The sequence below is a fragment of the Hyla sarda genome, chromosome 4 (assembly GCF_029499605.1).
Source record: "Hyla sarda isolate aHylSar1 chromosome 4, aHylSar1.hap1, whole genome shotgun sequence".
In the NCBI taxonomy this organism is placed as follows: Eukaryota; Metazoa; Chordata; class Amphibia; order Anura; family Hylidae; genus Hyla; species Hyla sarda.
The window spans coordinates 54,070,433-54,088,771 of record NC_079192.1 but is presented as its reverse complement, the minus strand read 5'-3'; positions in this window follow the sequence as shown (position 1 = coordinate 54,088,771).

Sequence of the window (18,339 nt, the reverse complement as noted above, 5' to 3'; positions counted from 1 at the left end):
AAGTCTACTTTGCTCATTACCCGTCATTACTGGTGGCTAAACTTGGAGCGCGATGTTGCTGACTTTGTCCCTTCCTGTGCAATTTGTGCTCATGTCAAGATGCCTCGTAGCAAACCAGCGGGTCTCTTACAGCCTTTACCCATTCCTGAGTCTCCGTGGACCCACATTGCCATGGATTTCATCACTGATTTGCCTTCCTCTTCCAGTTGCATGATCATTTGGGTGGTCGTTTATCGTTTCTCTAAGATGGCTCATTTTGTACCTCTACCTGGACTTCTTTCTGCTCCTCAGATCAGTTGGCAGATCAGTTCTTCCGTCATATTTTCCCCCTGCATGGACTACCGCTGCACATAATTTCTGACAGAGGGGTTCAGTTAGTTTCCAAGTTCTTTTGGGTCATCGGCTCTCGCCATGGTTTGGTTCAATCTGTTACCATGAGCTCAATTCTCTTACAATCATCGTGACTCCGAGTGTACTAGTACCTCTCCATTCTTCATTGTTTACAGTCATCATCTTCGTCCTCCTCTACCCGCTTCTTCTGGACTACCAGCAGTTGATGTTTTGGGTCAGGACTTTCAATCTATTTGTTCTTTAGCTGTCACCTCCTCCCGCATGAAGTCCCAGGCTGACAATAAGAGGAGATCTCCACCAGTTTTTCCCCCGGAGAAAAGGTTTGGCTCTCTGCGAAGTATGTCTGTTTGAAGCAACCTAGTTATAAATTGGGTCTCTGCGGTTCTTGGGTCCATTTAAAGTTCTATGCCGCATCAATTTGGTTGCATACAAATTACATCTCCCTACTTCTTTGCGCATCCCGAACTCCTTCCACGTCTCCCTCCTCAAGCCGTTGATCTCTCCTACCCCTGTTTCCGGAGCCTCTAATGTGTTTGAAGTTCGGGAGATGCTCGCCACCAAAATCATCATGGGGAGACGGTACTTCCTGGTTGATTGGAAAGGTTTTGGTCCTGAGGAGAGGTCCTGGGAACCTGAGGAGAACATCTTAGACCGGGATCTGGTGCTCAAGTTTCTCCGGCCTAAAAAGAGGGGGAGACCTAAGGGGGGGTACTGTTAGGAGTCATGCCGTGGTCAGACATGCTGGCCGTGGGCACACTCCTTTTCCTTTGCCTGGCACTGCCCGTACTGTCCGTGCTGCGATGCGCATCACGCAATATGATCGCATCCAGCCCTCCACTCCTCACCTTCCTCTTCGTCTCTGTGTGCTTCCTGCATGCCAGCGTGCGTCCACGCCTCCTAGGGCATGCGCGTGCCAGCTCTGTGAAATTTAAAGGGACAGTACTTAATTAATTGGTTCTTGCTGTCCCATGACCCTATAGTTACATAGTTACATAGTTAGTATGGTTGAAAAAAGACATACGTCCATCAAGTCCAACCAGGGGATTGAAGGGAAGGGTGTAAGGGGATAAGGGAAAGGGATGTAGTTTTATAATTCTGCATAAGCATTAATGTTATTTTGTTCCAGGAATGTATCTAACCCTGTTTTAAAGCTGTTAATTGTTCCTGCTGTGACCAGTTCCTGAGGTAGACCGTTCCATAAATTCACAGTCCTCACGGTAAAGAAGGCGTGTCGCCCCTTTAGACTAAACCTTTTCTTCTCCAGACGGAGGGAGTGCCCCCTCGTACAAGCACTTCCTTTTGACCCTTGTTGGATCTTTGTGCCTTATCAGCCTAAGAGAAAGCGTTCAGTTTGTGTCTTGCCTTGCCATATATTTGACCCTATTGCTACGTATCCTGACCTTGCTCCTGTGCCGCCTGCCTTGACCTCCTGTCTGTCCTGACTACGCCCTGCCTTATCCTTCCAGTACCACGTTTCACATCGGCCGCCTGTGTGGACGAGTTGTATCAGGGGTAGCGACCTGGGTGCCACCTGTCACAGCGAGTCCATCCCGCTTTGCGGCAGGCTCTGGTAAAAACCAGCTGCACCTTAGACTCCGCTCCCTGGTACGGCCCACGTCATCATCCATACAGGTACAGCGGATCCACTTCACCTCAGCCATAACAATATTTTTCCACAATTTTGGTTCTCAAGGCCACAGACAGTTCTCTTCTTCTGTTCCTGCTGTCCATGCTTAGTGTGGCACACACAGACACACAATGCAAAGAATAAGTGAACTAATCTCCTTTTACTCTGCTTTGAGGTGTGATTTTTATATTGCCCACACCTGTTACTTGCCCCGGGTGAGTTTTGAGGAGCATCACATGCTTGAAACAATCTTATTTTTCCACAATTTTAAAAAGGGTGCCAATAATTTTGTCCAGCCCATTTTTGGAATTTGGTCTGACATTATGTACAATTTGCTTTTTTTCCTACCTTTTTTGGTTTAGTTCCAATACACACAAAGGGAATAAACATGTGTATAGCAAAACATGTGTTACTGCAATCCATTTCTGTGATACTTAATTTTCTTGAAAATTTTCAGGGGTGCCAACATTTACAGCCATGACTGTATGTCCCTCTCATAGACTTGCATTGAGGGGGCGTGGCCATGACATTGAAGTGGAACTCTCCTTCAGGATATCCCCTAGTAGATATCTGTTTCGGTCCAAATCAATTATTATTTGATGCATGTATCAAAGTAAATGAATAACACACTGACACGTTGTTCAGTACAGAAATTCTTCCTTCCTTTTATTACAGCATTTCACAGGGGTTTAAATAGACTTCAGAATTTACATAAATTACCACCCACATTATTGATTAATTATTAGTGACATGTGTTTAACTCCTTAAGGATGCAGGGTTTTTTCATTTTTGCACTTCCGTTTTTTCCTCCTTACTTTTAAAAATCATAACCCTTTCAATTCTGCACCTAAAAGTCCATATGATGGCTTATTTTTTGCACTACCAATTTGTAATGACATCAGTCATTTTACCCAAAAATCTACGGCGAAACCCAAAAAAAATCATTGTGCGACAAAATTGAAGAAAAAACACAATTTTGTAATTTTGGGCGGCTTCTGTTTCTACGCAGTACAGTTTTCAGTAAAAATGAAACCTTATCTTTATTCTGTAGGTCCATACGATTAAAATGATACCCTACTTATATAGGATTGATTTTGTCGTACTTCTGGAATAAAATCATAACTACATGCACGAAAATGTATAAGTTTAAAATTGTCATCTTCTGACCCCTATAACTTTTTATTTTTACGTGTATGGGGCGGTATGAGGGCAAATTTTTTGCACCGTGATCTGAAGTTTTTAGCGGTACCATTTTTGTATTGATCGGACTTTTTCATCGCTTTTTATTCATTTTTTTCCATGATCTAAAAAGTTACCAAAAATACGCTATTTTGGACTTTGGAATTTTTTTGAGCATACGCCATTGACCGTGCAGTTTAATTAATGATATATTTACATAGTTCGGACATTCATGCACGCGGCGATACCACATACGTTTATTTTTATTATGGTTACATTTATGGTTACATATTTTTTATATGGAATTACATATTTTTATATGGAATTTAAACTTTTAATAAGGAATGGGTTAATGTGTGTCGTTTTAAACTTTTTTTTAAACTTTTTATTTTTACACTTTTAGTCCCCTAAGGGGACTTTGAGGACATTAGATTCCTCATACAGATCAATATGGTTTCATAGAACCACACTGATCTGTGTGCTCTGCGCTCGATTGATAAAGCCTGGCCCTGCCAGGCTTTATCATTCAGAGCGCAGGAGCCACCACAGCAGGAAAGGTAAGCCCTCAGGCTACCTCAGCAATGGATCGCCCCCCCGCGATCGCATTGCGGGGGAGGGGAATCCACCCCACTGGACCACCAGGGAACGTTTAAATGTCCCTTTAGACGCCGCTGTCAACTTTGACAGCGTCGATCTAAAGGGTTAATAGCCGGCCGTGGCAATCGCCGAATGTCGGCTATTAACGCCGGCCCTCAGCTATAGGAATCAGCTGGGGGCGAGAGTCAGGAGCCCGCATCATACACTGCCTGCCATCTCAGGACGAGCCGGCTCGTCGTTCGTCGGCAACCGGTTAAGATACATGAACATAGTTTTTTTTGTCCTGCGCAAGTTTGACCTGTTTTGCTTCTAAGCGCTAAGCAATTATTAACCTTGTTCTTCTCCCCAAATATTCAAATGTCATTTTGACATTACTTTATCTTTCTGCAAACAGTTCAATCTTGGTTGTCACGTTGCACTGGTAGGGGAGAGGTTGATTTCTGTTTGGTCATCTAATATTGAGCAAAGAACAAAGCAGATGTAACGGAAGTAATTTTATCAATTAAAATATATATATATGATTATATATATATTAAATCCATTACAATTCCCCCCCCCCCCCCCCTTAATAATGGCTATTTTTACATTCTTTCCCTAACATGTAGTCCTATCTCATCTGTCCTATGTACTCCAACTCTTTTTCTTCTTGCTGTACGTTAGATGAGTCATGGCTATTCCATGACCCCCCTTGCCACAGACTTTGTACATAGATTTTCAGATGCTGTCCCTTACATATAAAATGATTCTGTATTCGGGAATTTCTGTAATGGGTTATATGGTACATCATGGTATTCTTCATTGTCAAGGTTAGTCATCATAGGAGTAGCATTGTCCATTTTTCACACATCTTCTTCAGACATCACAGCACACAACAGATGATAAATGCAAGGATGATAAGAATTGTTAGTATTGTTATTCCTATTTGAATCATCATCTTTTGCCAACCAACCCCCCCCCCCCCCCCATTCCATTTAAATATTGGTCCCAGTTGTCTGACACTCCAGAATTACTTTCTAACTTTTTTATGGCTATGGTTACTTTACTGTTGGGTCCTGTGTTGTCTGGGATGTATGTACAACAGGTATCCCCAAACATTTTACATACCCCTCCTTTCTTGGCTAAGATCATATCTAAGGCCATCCTATTTTGAAACGTCATAGTAGATGTGGCGCTAAGCTATAAGCCTGTCCTTTGAAGGCTTCAAATGAAAAGTTTATAAACCTTTGTTGATTGTAATAGATATAATTAATCCAGTCTACATTCCTTTTTATGGTGTCTAGGGGTAGTAGGAAAGGTTCAAACCTGCTTTCACTTGGTCTCTAGCCTTAAACTCATCTGGGACCCCCCTTGGGACTCCAATGGCATCAATATACACATGGGGGTCAAGGCTCCCTTTAGGGACTTGTCGCCTGTTCCTATGGTGAGTTTCTTGTTCTGCTATTGGTTCATGGGTAAAGATAAGCACAGGCATAATGACTTTAGTCAATGTGCATTCTCCAGTCCAGTTTCCTTCTAACTGGGTTCTAAGCTTCATATCTCCACACAACCAGAAAATATCATCTATAGACTGGACTTGGCCTTGTAGTTTGGTTTTATCTATAACTCGACATGAGGAACAGTAACCATCAGTAAAGTTTCCCATGAATCTGCCTTGGTTACCTGGAATAGAATAGCAAGTATAGTTCCCAGGGTAAATGGTGATACCGTCTCCCGGTTTAGGTGCTTATAGGATATTCCTTCTTCCACCGTTCACAAATTGTGTGATTTGTGAAGCTATTGGTATAAAGGCTGAGGAAGCATTCCTCTGCTTGTTCTGGGATATATAATGGGACTGTACCTAGATGAGGCCTGGCGCTACCACAAACATAACAGTTGGTTCTATTACTCTTCCCTGCTGTATACCTCATCCACTCGAGCCAAAGGTTAACAACTGAATATCCTGTTTATATGGCCATGGTGTCTATGAAGGTGGGATTTGCTATAGCTACCATTTTCTTATAGGACTGGACATATTGTTTTATAGAATGGATTAGGGGTGCATTAGGGTCTGGAGACCTTGGTAAGTCCCTCCAAACCACCAACCAAGGACATAAGTCCCTGCACCACTGGGGACAGGATTCTGAATGGTTAGTGTTAGCAGCATACCGGGCCCTGTTTTAACCAACTTCATGCTGTCTAACAAAGGTCTACCTTCCTTGTCCTTGCTGTCTGTAGCTGTGGACTGTTCAAGTTTGTAGCCCCATGGGGGAACAGAATTCCAGGCCGCTGCAGATCAGGACTTACAATCTTCTCCCCATGGGCCACCAGTGACATACACATATCCTTCCCCATATGCTTCTTGATACCACTTCCATTGATTGGCTCCCCTTGGGCAAGCTAACACAAAAACATATGTGGCTACAGTGGTATTTACTGAATTAAACCAGAACCGTATTCATCCCTTTTTCAAAGTTATCTCTGGGCGGCCTAGTGCCATTGATACTAGACAAAGGATATGTATGATCTTAATGATTGGGTTGGACTGCTTTCACTCTTTGGCATTTGTATGTGGTCAATCTGTATCCTTTGAAACGGGTACTGTGGTTTGGCCAAGTGTTTCTGTGGTTTGGCCAAGTGTTTCTGAGGTGTTTTCTTCATACAGCCTGGGTTGCACTTTGCACAAATAGCACAGGACTTGCAGTAGTTGTCTGTTAGTGGTGTAATTCCTGGTGCTGTGTACTACTTTTGAATTAGGGCATTCCTGAGAGGTTTTTTTTACAAGTGGGTAGCTCCATGTGCCCACTGCACCACTGCTGGGTACATACTTCTTGGTAAGCAGGGCTTCCTGTTATTTTCAAATAGGCCATTCCTATTCAACACGGCTCCTTTCTGTTTCCATATGCCCTTTTCTTCAGGGCCTGCTGCCTCTTGTAGTTCTTTCAACTGGGACTTGTCTACTGGTAGGGTCTGTAGGGCCTCGTTGGGGTGTCCTCCACTCTGCTTTTCACTTCCTGTGAGTTTCTGGCTGCTTGTTTGGCCGCAGAGTATGCTAGCTAGTTGCCCTTTGCTTCCCTAGAGTTCAGTCGTCCATGGGCCTTCACTTTCAGAACTGCTACTTGAGTTGAGAGGAGTAAGGCATCCATCAGATCCTTGATGGCCATGCTGTGTTTTACTGGTGTTCCTGCTGCTGTCAGGAAGCCTCTGGTTTTCCACAGTAATCCAAAATTATGGGTGGTGCCAAACTCATAAGCGGAATCGGTGTATATATATTTGCTGTTTGGCCTTCTGCCAATTTGCCTGCCATGATGAGGGCCTGAAGTTCAGCTTCCTGTGCAGAGACAGTAGGAGGTAGGGCCTCCGCTTTTAGTACTGTAACTTCTGTCATGACAGCATATCCTGTATGGTATTTCCCATGCTCGTCTACAAATCTCGAGCCATCCACAAAGATGGTGAGGTCTAGATTGGGCAGTGGAGTTTCTGTGGTGTCCCGGTACAGGACCTTGTCCTGTTCCTGTCTTAAGTCCCCTCAGTTAGAGTCCCTCCATTCCACAGGGCTCTTCTGCAGGGTTTACCCTTTACTCGCCTCGCATAATGCATTAAAGATATAATGTATATTGGTCAATATGTATACAATTATGTACAAAGTTGTATAGTATAATGTATAGGACCTTCCAGGGTCATGTGGTACTGTCATTTGATGTCCCCAAAGTTCTCTGGGTTCAGGACCTCCAGGCTTAACAACCAATGGGATTAGTCCAGCCCCCTTAGTATATATGGGGCTGCAGTCACTAAATTCACTCTCTTGGTTCCTGCTATTATCTCCTGGATTTCAGTCAAGCACAATCAGCATATCTCAATTCCTTGTACCTAGACCAAAGCCTAAAGATCCAGCAGCCACTAAAATCGTGAGTTACCAAGCTCTATCTACAAATTCCTAGTGACTACTATTCAACTCAAATCCTATAATTAGTAGCACAGTGGCCTGCTTAAAGCTTAAGAATACTATTAGTCCCAGCAAAGCCTTTGAGGAACCTACACCCCGGTTACCTCAGGAGCAACTGTATATTTGTAAAGACTGTTTGCTCAAGAAGTTAAGTAAAAGTTCCAGTTATCTAATAAATCCTGCTGTGGACATTCCATTTATTCCCTGCCATTTTTGGGCCGGTTGGTGGCAGGGTCTTCTATACTAAGCAAACATTCACCCTGGCGTCACGACAAACCAAGGGTTAATAACACCAGACCCTGTAACATCATTGCAACACCCCGACTCCACATTTCACTTACAGATGGAAAGGGTGTTGTTTCCATCTTCAACAGCTCAAAACATTCATGAGAGTGGTTACCCTGATCTTCTTTATTTTGATCTTCTTCATCACCTTAATTTCCCCCCTCATTAAGTGAAAGCAGGGTGGAGGGGTTAAGAACATTGCATCTTAGGAGGGTGACATTGTCAGGTGGGACCGTACGTTTGCCAATGCCTTCTGGAGTAGTTGACCAGAGACTGACTGGTATATGGGCAAGTACATCTGATGGGATTGTGGAGGTGGTAGTTTTATGGAGAGCCAACATGATCAGAATGAAGAATAGAGCAGAGACATCTTCAATCTCCAGAGGGGATGAGATGAATATAGTTCCATCTTTGCTAAATTTAATGGAGGCTTAGAGTCTGGAGAGAACATCTGCTCCTAACAGGTTGAGTGGACGAGTGTCTGAAACTACAAATCTGGCCAGTAAGTGGGGGAAGTTGGCTATGCGGAGAGGCTTTGTGAGGGGATTCATTTGGGGGACACCATCAACCCCTATGCATGGCACATCTATATTTTGAAAGAAAAGATTCAGTTGGCAGGGCCCTAATTACACTTCTGGCTGTACCTGTGTCTATAAGAAAGGTTGTTGGGTGCCCGTCAATGGGTAGTGTCACTTTAGCCAGAGGGCCATCCATGTTTACTGCCATAGAAGGTGAATGAGACACAGGCTTGCCCAAATCGTATGGTAACAGATCCAGATGATCTTGGGTAGGTCTTTGCCCTTGATTTGCGGAGTATCCAGAGGACTCTTGAGTGCCATGTGGGCCATTGGGTTGTTGGTATTGGTAATTGGCCGAGCATTGACCTTGTGGGGGTCCAGAACTTTTTGGTGATCTGCAGTCACATTTATAGTGGCCAGGCTTGTGGCAGTAGCAGACTACAGGTTGGCCCCATCCTGGCGGCAGGCGGTTGGTGAGGAGATCCCCAGTCATCATAAGAGGGGCAGGTTTCTTGGTGAGAGCTTGGCTAGATTCTAAGCCTTTTGTCACTAAGAGTAGGGTATCAAGTGTCAGTACTCTGTATTCTGGGCATGATAGAACAAGGCCCTTCTTTACCGGGTTCTTTAGGCCATTGACAAAAGCAGAGGATAACATTTGTGAATGTGATTTGTTGGATGAGTCAAATCCAAGATCATGAAAGAGTTGCTTGAGTCGGGCATAGTATTTTTCTACAGATTCACCTTTGTCTTGGTTAATATCATGGACACTAGTTGCTTTATCTGCTAATCTGTCTTTGGCCCATTTTAAGTAGGTGCCTGACTGGTAAGTAGTTTCCTCAGGGTAGTGTCCTTTCTGGAGATGCTGTTCCATAATTGGCCAGTAAGCATCACCAGCCTTAATCTGACATAAGCTCGGTAGATCCTTAAATGAAGCAGAGTAAGATTGTTGAATTTCCCTGATCCTACGGTAAAAGGGCATTGGTTGTTTCTCTGGGTCAGGGAGTTGAGATACAAGGGTAGCTGCTTGGGATGGGTTAAAAGTAACATACATAATAGGGGCATCAGGAGGGGCATTGCCCCGTGCATGTCCATCAAGCCACCTCGGGGTATAAAAGGTATTTCTGCTAGGGGTCTCTGAAAAGCTGGCTGGATTAAAAGGTGACAGGTGACATGCAGAAGCGACCAGGTGTAATCAGGTCTACCTGCTGCTTTGGACGGGTCACCGGTGCTTGAGCACCTGCTATGAGGGCAACCCCCAGAGTGGAAGCGTAGCCGGCCACTAGGGGTGGCTGCATTAGGGCTAGTTCTATCCTTCCGGTAGCTAGATTGGTCTTGGTGTTCTCTGAGAATTGCTCCTACTCCCCCCCCCATTAACAGAGTGAGGGAGGATGGGTGTAGGAGGGACATGGTAGGAGCCATCAGGATTAAGCACAGGATACATGGCACTAGGCCTTCCGGGTATAGCAAGATGGCTACCAGGGGCGGAAGTGGGAGTACCCATACTTCCGGGTATACCAAGATGGCCGCCAGTTCCGGATACGGAAGGGGCAGGGGTTTTCAGGTCATAACTGGGGGCTGAAACTAGGTGTGGCCTATGGGTACCACAAGTATGACACGTATGTCACCAGGGGACGTTCTGGGCACCACAATTAAAACATATCCACCCTGGTTTGCCATTAAAGGGCGGTGGCTGACTTAAAACATTGATGAGAGTTGGGGGCATTTCATCAACATTAAGATATTTATGGTACTGTGGTAGCTTGGGGGTGTAGGGTAGGTAGGGTGTAGCTGTGCAGTGATGAAAGGGTGTGGGATTAACCCTTAACTGTTGTGACGCCAGGGTGCGGGTTCCTCTCTGTATTTATATCCTATCACCACCCGTCCCAGGAACGATAGGGAGGAACAAAGGATTGTCCACAACCGGAATTTTAGTAAACTGAAGATAACTTTACTGCAGATTTTATGCAGATTAAACGTAGTAACAGTCTTTACAGAGGACCGGACTTTAGGTTCCTCACAGGTTTGGTTGGGACCTTATAGGGAATAAGCTTGAAGGATTTGCTTTACGCTGTTCCACTGGATTTAGGGGAATTGTTTAGGTCCAGCAGTCACGTAGGATTAGGATTGAGTTAGATTGAACTCACGGTTTTGTATTCGGCTGAAGTTAGCAGGCTTTAGGCCTAAGTCCTCTTGCAGAATTGTACAGAGTTATGCTTTCTCTAGAGATGATCAGGAAACAAGAAAGCAATCATTGGGTAACAGCGCCCTTATATCTAAAGTGGCGGGCTTCAAGCTTATTGGTCCCCCAGACCTGTCAGTCCTAATACAAAGCATTTTGATACAACATGTGACATGAACACATGACCTGAAAGGTCCTTAACCTTAGCAGAACAATATTATTATCAATCATGTGACCTAAGGTCCTGGAAGCAATATTTACACTATACATTATATATATATAATAAACACATAAAATTAAAGAAGGAAGAGGTGACTAGGCATTATCCCACTAAGAGCATCCTATCAGTACGGAGGAACTCTGACTTTGGGGACTTATAACACAAGGTACAATACGTCTACAGTACCGGGACACCACAAACCCCCTTACTTGAAATGATTCGACCTCAACGACTGTCCCCTGAGACAGAGGGACGAAGTACTGAGAGTTTTTAGACAGTCCTGGGCATAATTTGAAATGTCCTTTTAGTCAGGCTGTATCAACAGATAACAAAAGAGTCCTTGCTTATGATAAAAGTTATTGCTTTTGATAAAAGTCCTTGAAGGCTCTGAATATTAAAACAGTTTTTCTTTCTTTTTTTTCTTTTATATTTCTATACCAACAGGATTATACTATATTACTTTAGTATACAAACATGGAAATCTAGTAAACTCATGAATGGATTGTATTGTTCACAAATTCACGAACACAATGGCATTATTACACCTGAAATACATCCTATCATTTACTGACTTTTATTATTTATATATTTTTTTCTGTTTTGACTAAACTGTTAGAAGTATGTTTATACAAAGACATTTGAATCTCAATTTATGTTTTGATTTATACCACATTAGTTACCTGTTATGCACACTGGTAATGTACTGGCTTGCCTGAGGCTGTCTGACCAATACCTGGCTACTAGGGTCCATTGGCTACATGCACTTATCCCTAGAACTCTTTCTAGATAAACCTGACATAGGTTACCTTACTGAATACGTGTATACACTTAAGCTTACAGGAGCGCCTTCTGGCCAGGAAGAGCATCCTGAACACGCAGAAAGAAAAAGAACAAGTTAGTATGCAAACAGTGGTATGGAACTGAATAATGACATGTTACAGTCCCTAAAGCTTTGTATTGAGTTATTGAAGTGTGAGATATTGTTACGCCGAGCGCTCCGGGTCCCCGCTCCTCCCCGCAGCGCTCGCAGCGTTTACCTTGTCGCAGCATCCCGGTCAGACCCGCTGACCGGGAGCACTGCGCTAGTGTCTCTGGCGGGGATGCGACCCTCGATGCGGGACGCGCCCGCTCGCGGTTCGCATCCCAGCCTTCTTACCCGACCTGTTCCCCGTTTGTTCAGTCCTGGCGCGCGCGCGCCGGCTCTCTGCGATTTAAAGGGCCAGTGCGCCGCTGATTGGTGCCTGGCCCAATTAGTACTTTCACCTGTGCCCTAGCCTATATTACCTCACTTCCCCTTCCCAGCATCGCCGGATCTTGTTGCCATTGTGCCAGTGAAAGCGTTCCTTGCATGTCCCAAGCCAGTGTTCCAGACCTTCTGCCGTTGCCCCTGACTACGATCCTTGCTGCCTGCCCTGACCTTCTGCTACGTCCGACCTTGCTCTTGCCTAATCCCTTGTACCGCGCTTATCTCAGCCATCAGTCGGGGTTGAGTCGCTATCGGGTGGAACGACCTGGGGGTTACCTGCCGCAGCAAGTCCATCCCGCTTTGCGGCGGGCTCTGGTGAATACCAGTAACCCCTTAGACTCCGTTCCCCTTGTACGGCCCACGTCATCACCCCACTGACACAGAGAATCCACCACCAGTATCCTCACAGTACCCGGATTCTGACAGTAGATCCGGCCATGGATCCCGCTGAGGTCCCGCTGCCAGTTGTCGCTGACCTTACCATGGTGGTCGCCCAGCAGTCTCAACAGATAGTGCAACAAGGACATCAGCTGTCTCAACTGACAGTTATGCTGCAACAACTTTTGCCACAGCTTCAGCAACCATCTCCTCCGCCAGCTCCTGCACCTCCTCCGCAGCGAGTGGCTGCTTCCAGCCTCCGCTTGTCTCTGCCGGACAAATTTGATGGGGACGCTAAACAATGCAGTGGCTTTCTCTCGCAATGTTCCCTGCATTTGGAGATGATGTCGGACCAATTTCCCACAGAACGGTCACAGGTGGCTTTCGTAGTTAGTCTCCTGTCTGGGAAGGCCTTGTCATGGGCCACACCGCTCTGGGACCGCAATGATCCTGTCACTGCCACTGTTCAGTCTTTCTTCGCTGAGGTTCGTAGTGTCTTCGAGGAACCAGCCCGAGCCTTTTCTGCCAAAACTGCCTTGTTGAACCTTGTCCAAGGAAATTCTTCTGTGGGCGAATACGCCATCCAATTTCGTACCCTCGCCTCTGAATTATCTTAAAACAATGAGGCACTCTGCGCGACCTTCAAAAAAGACCTATCCAGCAACATCAAGCATGAACTTTTTTCAAGCATGCGTTTTTCCGAAAGACGCCAGGAGCTCTGTCAGGATATGGACTTTGTTTGCACCAGGCGATTTCTCTCCCCGGCTCCTCTCTTCTCAAGTCCATTGCAATCTGTTCCTGTGCCTTCTGCCGTGGAGGCTATGCAAGTAGACCGGTCTCGCTTGACCCCACAAGAGAGGACACGCCGCCGCAATGAGAATCTATGCCTGTACTGTGCCAGTACTGAACACTTCCTGAAGGATTGTCCTATCCATCCTCCGCGTCAAGAAAGATGCACTCAGATTCCGCACAAAGGTGAGACAGCTCTAGGTGTGAACTCTGCTTCTCCACGTCTTACTATGCCTGTGCGGATTTCTTCTACTGCTAACTCCTCCTTCTCAGCTGTGGCCTTCTTGGATTCAGGCTCTGCAGGAAATTTTATTTTGGCTTCTTTCGTTAATAGGTTCAACATCCCAGTGACCAGTCTCGTCAGACCACTCTACATCGCTTCAGTTAATGGAGAAAAATTGGACTGTACTGTGCCTTACCGCACAGAACCCCTGTTAATGTGCATTGGACTACATCACGAAAAAATTTAATTTCTGGTCCTCCCCAACTGCACTTCTGAAATTCTCCTCGGCTTGCCTTGGCTCCAACGTCATTCTCCTACCCTTGACTGGACCACCGGGGAGATCAAGAGCTGGGGTTCTTCTTGCCTCAAAAAATGCCTCATGTCTGCTCCCAGCTCCGTCAGTCAAACCCCTGTGGCTCCTCCTATACCAGGTCTTCCCAAGGCCTATCACGACTATGCCAATGTTTTTTGCAAAAAACAAGCAGAGATTTTGCCACCTCACAGGCCTTATGACTGCTCTATTGACCTCCTTCCTGGTACTACTATACCCAGGGGCAGGATCTATCCTCTGTCCGCTCCTGAGACTCAAGCCATGTCGGACTACATCCAAGAAAATTTAAAGAGGGGATTCATCCACAAGTCTTCATCCCCTGCCGGAGCGGGGTTCTTCTTTGTCTCAAAAAAAGACGGTTCCTTACGGCCGTGCATTGATTACCGCGGTTTAAATAAAATCACTATCAAAAACCGTTATCCCCTGCCTCTTATCTCGGAATTCTTTGACCGCCTTCGTGGCGCTAATATCTTCACCAAATTGGACTTAAGAGGTGCATATAATCTCATCCGCATCAGAAAAGGGGATGAGTGGAAAACCGCATTTAATACCAGAGACGGACATTTTGAATATCTGGTTATGCCCTTTGGGCTCTGCAACGCCCCCGCTGTCTTCCAGGACTTCGTGAATGAAATATTTCGTGATTTGTTATATACCTGTGTTGTGGTTTACCTGGACGACATTTTGATTTTTTCCTCTAGCCTCGAAGAACACCGTCGCCATGTCCGCCTAGTGCTCCAGAGACTCCGTGAAAATCAATTATATGCCAAGATGGAGAAGTGACCTTTCACAGCCTCTGATCCCGCGCAATTTATCCCCTGCAGCTGTCAGTGACAGGAGTAGCAGACTCTACAGCTTCACACCGCAGCGCCGCTCAGGAAGGTGAGTAGAGCTAGGTTTGGGGGGTTTTGGGGGGAGGGGGGGTAATGATGATGAGGAGTATGGGAAGGGGGGGTGTAATGATGATGAGGAGTATGGGGGGGTTTAATGATGACAGGAGGGTGAACATGGGTGACAGGAGGGATTGAACATGGGTGACTGGAGGGGGTGAACTAGGGTGACAGGAGGGGGTGAACATGGGTGACAGGAGGGGGTGAACATGGGTGACAGGGGGGGTGAACATGGGTGACAGGGGGGGTGAACAGGAGTGAAAGGGATGACAGGAGGGTGAACATGGGTGTGAACAGGGGTGACAGGAGGGTGGACAGGGGTGACAGGAGGGTGGACAGGGGTGACAGGAGGGGTGGACAGGGGTTATGGGGGTGGTGAACATGGGTGACAGGAGGGTGAACATGGGTGACAGGAGGGTGGACAGGGGTGTGAACATGGGTGACAGGAGGGTGGACGAGGGTGACAGGAGGGTGGACAGGGGGGGTGGACGGGAGTGAAAGGGATGACAGGAGGGTGAACATGGGTGACAGGAGGGTGGACGAGGGTAACAGGAGGGTGGACAGGGGTGACAGGAGGGTGGACATGGGTGACAGGAGGGTGAACAGGGGTGTGAACATGGGTGACAGGAGGGTAGACGAGGGTGACAGGTGGGTGGACAGGGGGGTGGACGGGAGTGAAAGGGATGACAGGAGGGTGAACATGGGTGACAGGAGGGTGGACGAGGGTGACAGGAGGGTGGACAGGGGTGACAGGAGGGTGGACATGGGTGACAGGAGGGTGAACAGGGGTGACAGGAGGGTGGACAGGGGGGTGGACAGGGGTGACGGGGGTGGTGAACATGGGTGACATGAGGGTGGACGGGAGTGAAAGGGATGACAGGAGGGTGAACATGGGTGACAGGAGGGTGGATGACGGTGAACATGGGTGACAGGAGGGTGGACGGGGGGTGGACAGGGGTGACAGAGGGGTGGACAGGGGTGACAGGAGGGTGGACGGGAGTGAAATGGATGACAGGAGGGTGAACATGGGTGACAGGAGGGATTGAACATGGGTGACAGGAGGGGGTGAACATGGGTGACAGGAGGGGGTGAACATGGGTGACAGGGGGGGGTGAACATGGGTAACAGGAGGGGGTGAACATGGGTGACAGGGGGGTGAACATGGGTGACAGGGGGGGGTGAACATGGGTGACGGGGGGGTGGACGGGAGTGAAAGGGATGACAGGAGGGTGAACATGGGTGACAGGAGGGTGGACGGGGGGGTGGACAGGGGTGACAGAGGGGTGGACAGGGGTGACAGGAGGGTGGACGGGAGTGAAAGGGATGACAGGAGGGTGAACATGGGTGACAGGAGGGATTGAACATGGGTGACAGGAGGGGGTAAACATGGGTGACAGGAGGGTGAACATGGGTGACAGGAGGGTGGATGGGGGGGTGTACAGGGGTGACAGTGGAGATTGAACATGGGTGACAGGAGGGGGTGAACATGGGTGACAGGAGGGGTGGACAGGGGTGACGGGGGTGGTGAACATGGGTGACATGAGGGCAGACGGGAGTGAAAGGGATGACAGGAGGGTGAACATGGGTGACAGGAGGGTGGATGAGGGTGAACATGGGTGACGGGGGGGTGGACAGGGGTGACAGAGGGGTGGACAGGGGTGACAGGAGGGTGGACGGTAGTGAAAGGGATGACAGGAGGGTGAACATGGGTGACAGGAGGGACTGAACATGGGTGACAGGATTGGGTGAACATGGGTGACAGGAGGGGGTGAACATGGGTGACAGGGGGGGTGAACATGGGTAACAGGAGGGGGTGAACATGGGTGACAGGGGGGGGTGAACATGGGTGACGGGGGGGTGAACATGGGTGACAGGGGGGGGTGAACATGGGTGACAGGGGGGGATGAACATGGGTGACAGGGGGGGTGAACATGGGTGACACGGGGGGGGGGGTGGACGGAAGTGAAAAGGATGATAGGAGGGTGAACATGGGTGTGAACAGGGGTGACAGGAGGGTGGACAGGGGTGACGGGGGGTGGACATGGATGACGGGAGGTGGTGAACATGGGTGACAGGAGGGTGGACAGGAGTGAAAGGGAGGACAGGAGGGTGAACATGGGTGACAGGAGGGTGGACAGGGGTGACAGGAGGGTGGACAGGGGTGACAGGAGGGTGGACAGGGGGGGTGGACATGGGTGATAGGGGGGTGGACATGGGTGACAGGGGGTGGACATGGGTGGACAGGGGGGGTGGACATGGGTGATAGGGGGGTGGACATGGGTGACGGGGGGTGGACATGGGTGACAAGGGGGGGCGGACTGGGTGACAAGGGGGGGCAGACTGGGTGACAAGGGGGGGCAGACTGGGTGACAAGGGGGGGGGCGGACTGGGTGACAGGGAGGTTGGACTAGGTGACAGAGGGGGCGGACTGGGTGACAGGGGGCGGACTAGGTGACAGGGGGGCGGACTGGGTGACAGGGGGGGCGGACTGGGTGACGGGGAGGGCGGACTGGGTGACGGGGGGGGCGGACTGGGTGACGGGGGGGGCAGACTGGGTGACGGGGGGGGCAGACTGGGTGACGGGGGGGGCAGACTGGGTGACAGGGGGGGGCAGACTGGGTGACAAGGGGGGGGCAGACTGGGTGACAGGGAGGTCGGACTGGGTGACAGGGGGGGCAGACTGGGTGACAGGGGGGGCGGCAGACTGGGTGACGGGGCGGCGGACTGGGTGACGGGGGGGCGGACTGGGTGACGGGGGGGCGGACTGGGTGACGGGGGGGCGGACTGGGTGACAAGGGGGGCGGACTGGGTGACAGGGGGGGGCAGACTGGGTGACAGGGGGGGCGAACTGGGTGACAGGGGGGGCGGACATGGGTGACAGGGGGGGCGGACATGGGTGACAAGGGGGGGTGGACATGGGTGACGGGGGGGTATAGGGTGGACCCAGGTGATGGTGGGGGGGGGGGTTAGACAGGGTTGAGAAGGGGTAACAGAGGGGTGGAAAGGGTACAGTACCTTAAGCAAGCCGGTCCGCGCAGCTTGCAGGTCCACGGCAGGCACGGGAGTCTGGCGTAGGTGAAGATCATTCCGCCCCAGGGACCCATTTTCATCTCACTGCGTCGCAAGGTAGAAGGGGGACGCAGTGGGGAGGGGGAGGGGAAAGGGGAGGGGGACGCTGTGTGCGCAGTGCACACGCTGGCTTCCCTTCCCCCCTGCGCCGCCAGTCATAAGCGCGCAGGCCGGGGCGGGATATTTAAAAAAAATAAAAATCACAGCAAAATCCCGCGGCACCACGGCCAGTGGCGAACGACACACACGTGTGCCGCGGCACCGCGGTTGGGAATCACTGTTCTAATACATGCTATATTAGGGAATGGACTCTGTGTTCAACACTATCAGGTGAGCACCTCAAATTCACATACTCTTATTGCAGGGATGAGTGCCAAAAGTCACTAAGATGCAACCATACCTGCTCAAGATTAAATAGGCACTGTCAGATTCAAAAACTTTTTATATCTTGTTACTGATGAAAATGAAAATTAAAGACCTTTTGTAATATGGTCATTAACATTTTTTTGAATATTTAAGAAAACAGCTCCTGAAA